Below are 3900 nucleotides of genomic sequence, written 5' to 3' on the forward strand. Positions count from 1 at the left end.
TGAGCCCACCTCCTCATTACTTCACCCTTAGGAATTTGAGATCTCCTAGCTGGAACGTCGTCCCTCTGATAGCATGCTGGTAGGGTGACCACATGCTCCTTCTTGAAGTCCAGCACTTCAAGTCCACAGATCCTTGAGGTTTTGATGCGCGTACTCTCGTGCATTGTTGTCAATTGAAGATTGGTATCTGTTCCATCTACACGCATCTTCTCACACAATGCTTTCGACACAAATCCAACGTTGGATTGGTCATCCAGGATCGCGTATTGTAAGATCTCGTTGCCTGGGTTGCTAGCATGCCGTACCCACGGACAGTCATGCAGTGTTCTTTCCCGTCCTGGTCTGGTAAGGAACAGATGTTGGTGCACTTTGAGGAACCTTCATATTTTGTGAAGGCAGCAGACACCACGCTCTGGCTTCGTATTGTTCTGCGAGTGCTCCACATGCTTTGTGGTAGGCATCCTCAGTGCCGAGAAGAAGATAGTGCTGCACCAACCTCTTTGGTGCTCCAGCCACAGAGTTATTCAGGTAATGCAGCTTTGTAGGATGATCAAATGGATTCCTGTCTACGAGGCTCACGAATGCATTTTTCCAGAGGGGATACTGAGGGGGTCTCCACTGAATACGGGAAGATCGATGTGCGGCAACTGACTGGTCACAGCGACCTGCTGAGAGCTAGCACTTTGTATAGCCATTGACCTTGCTACGTCTGCGAGTGATTCACCTACCTTTTGCAACCCATTTGATTCATACACAGGAGTGACATCACTCCTTGGCTGTTGAGGGCTCTGCTGTGCTACACTATCTTGGGATTGCAAATATCTCTGGATGGAGTCCTCCCTTTTCTCCTCAGGAAGATCTAATTTGACAGAATGGTCTCTGAATATTCAATGTCATCCCTGCTTCCTTCAAGTTCTGCCATTCTCTCATTGAACTGCTTGGTGAGCTTGAGTTTTCTCAATTTTGAATTTGCTTCTTCTTGTTTTCTGGCAAACTCAATTCTTGCTTCTTCTTGTTTTCTGGCAAACTCAATTCTTTTGAGTTCATCCTCTTGGTCCATCATCTGGAGTTCATCATGGAATGCTTGAAGAACTCTTTCGCTTTGCACGGAGCGCTTACTTTTAACGCTCCCCTGCTCCAACTTCTCCGGGAGACTAGTGGCCATTGCCATGGTAACTTATACAATTCCTTTTCGTTTACGTCTATGGCTACTTTGCCATTCAGCTAACTGGATACACAGGCTACTTTGCCATTCAGCTCACTGGATGCACAGGCTACTTTGCCGTTCAGCTAACTGGATGCACAGGCTACTTTGCCGTTCAGCTAACTGGATGCACATGCAGATCCTTGATTGTCATTCAGCTTCATTTGTTTGTGGAACTTCACTTGTTATTCGACTTCGAATAACAGACGTTGATTGTTATTGTGGCTGCCTCCGTTTACAACTAGTAAACCGAGGAGTTTCGACGATTACACAAACACCCTAAAGTTGTTATTCACAAGATTGAAATGACGAGGTACGAAGATTCAGTTAAAGTTCACGAACTGTCGTTTATTCACTGGTCGTATGGTCACCCAACCTTCAGATAACAATCTGTAACACAACAGAAAGAGAAACAAACTACATAATGTTCATATTTATGAGACACTACAACAATACATGTGCATATTATATATCATATCAAAATAGCTTAACAAAGTAATTGAACCTACATATAACTTAAACTGACTACATGCACTCCAAAACTGTCTCTTTGTTTTTATAAGCAACAAGTTATAAACCTTGGCTAGACAATGAAAATATAAGTCAACTTGCATGTATGTAATTAACTAATTACGCAGTCTATTACATATGCAACAAAACAACTACAAGTATAAAGAATAATATCCTACTAGATAAGAAAGTACCTGTCTTAAAATACATTATAATACATTATAATGCAGTCACCACCATCTCAGTGGCACTGTAACAAACATGCATAGAGAGCTGAAGAAAGGGATAGAGAGGGAGAGAGAGAGAGAGAGAGAGAAAGGGTGAGATCAGAGAGGGGTGGATAGCGATACAGAGAAGAGAGAGAGAGAGAGAGAGTACAGTACAATGCACGCATCTCCTAAGTGCACTGGAAGAGCACACACATAACTTTCCTTGCCCTTCAAGTTCCAAACTATATATAACAACAACAAGATAACTAATATTCTCTCCTAAGCTTACATTACTTCATAAAACAATTCAACATTAACTACCACTATTATATTAAGTGAGTTCTTACCAATTCGGGTCTGTAAAATGCTCCACAATCACTGGAAATCAAACTTTTGAAGACGGTTGCAACTAGCAACTTCACTGTTGAGACATTCACTTGAACACTGATGATATACTGCAACTACACATAATATGCGATACATCTACAACACAAGTGCCAACACACAGAATGTATACCCATACATTGTATGCAAAGTACTTTCATTTAGCACTATAAAACAAGGGGCTTCTGTTATATAAGACAAGGGGGCTTCTGTTGACCTAAGATAACAGCAGTACAGGCCTAATACATTGACATTGGTAGTCTATATATTCAGACTGAATTAACTAGTCTTCAATAATAAACTTTATATAACGAAATCTTGTAACAATCCTCACTACACACTGCTGTAGTGACACTACATGACCTGCATGTAAGACGGGGCGTCGCTAAAGGGGGGGGGGGGGGTGTGGGGTGCGACATCCCCACCTGTCAGGATATGTGTCCGTAAAATTGCGCTGCCGTCAGGGAAAAGGGGGAAAGGGAGAGGAGAAAAAAAGGAGTGGAAAAGGGAAAGAAGAAAGAAAGGAAAGAGAAGAAAGAAAGAGAGGAAAAAAGAGGAACCTGGAGAGGAAAGAAAGGATAAGAAATTAGAAAAGAAAGAAAAAGGGAAAAAGGGGGGGGGGAAGGGAAAAAAAGGAACGGGGGTACGTGTATGAGAGGACAGAGAGAGAGAGAGAGAGAGAGGGGGTAAGAACCTGAGGTACCCGGGTAAGAACCCGTCGTCGAGGGCCGGCCCCAGGTCGGAATTCCAGTTGAAACCAGTAGGCAACTGGTACCAGTTAAAACCAGTAAGTCAACTGGTACCAGTTGAAACCAGTAGATTCAACTGGTTTTTAATATGGAAATTGAAACAACGCTAACTGAGACCAGTTGATTTACCAGTTGAATTACCAGTTGATTTACCAGTTCAATTACCAGTTGATTTACCAGTTGAATTTCCAGTTAAATTACCAGTTGATTTACCAGTTCAATTACCTGTTGATTTACCAGTTGATTTACCAGTTGAATTTCCAGTTGAATTTCCAGTTGATTTTTTAGATGATTATCCAGTAATCAATCAACCGATAATCAATAATCATTATTAGCATCTGGCCACCAACTTGACCACAAGTCATATACTAATTCTTGCAGCTACCCCATCACAATGATCAATTGAAGTAGATTACAGATGTGTATTGTGTGATTTTGCAGATATTGTTCGTGCATAAACATATACAAATTTATACACTTTATTTCTGGTTAGTAATTACATATATATCAATAATTATATCTCATTTTACGTCTTAAATCAGATGAAAAACATGATCAGACATGTGTAATATTTGTCAATAATTAACTAAGGAAATGTAAATCACAAAATGTATGTGCATTAATTGTCACATTTGCTTGAAAGTTCATGATAATTATATTTTCTGTGAAAACATGCAAATCATGAATATTCATAAGATATATTGAACTGGTTTTTCAACTGGTAAATCATTCGTACTGGTTTTCAACTGGTAAATCAACTGGTAATTATCTACTGGTTTCAATTGGTAAATCAACTGGTAATCTTACTGGTTTTCAACTGGTAAATCAATCATCTGGTTTTCAA

General features: G+C 40.3%; 1 long non-coding RNA gene across 1 annotated transcript; it reads right to left on the minus strand.

Moving 5' to 3' along the window:
• Positions 1-1531: 1531 nt before the first annotated feature.
• On the minus strand, positions 1532-2655 carry LOC105441866. Its single transcript, XR_004064328.1, has 2 exons — positions 2271-2655; positions 1532-1594 (listed from the first exon to the last, which is right to left on the minus strand). It is a non-coding gene; the product is annotated as an uncharacterized LOC105441866 (long non-coding RNA).
• Positions 2656-3900: the final 1245 nt, after the last annotated feature.

The sequence above is a fragment of the Strongylocentrotus purpuratus genome, unplaced genomic scaffold (assembly GCF_000002235.5).
Source record: "Strongylocentrotus purpuratus isolate Spur 01 unplaced genomic scaffold, Spur_5.0 spur5_scaffold_16, whole genome shotgun sequence".
NCBI classification, from domain to species: domain Eukaryota; kingdom Metazoa; phylum Echinodermata; class Echinoidea; order Camarodonta; family Strongylocentrotidae; genus Strongylocentrotus; species Strongylocentrotus purpuratus.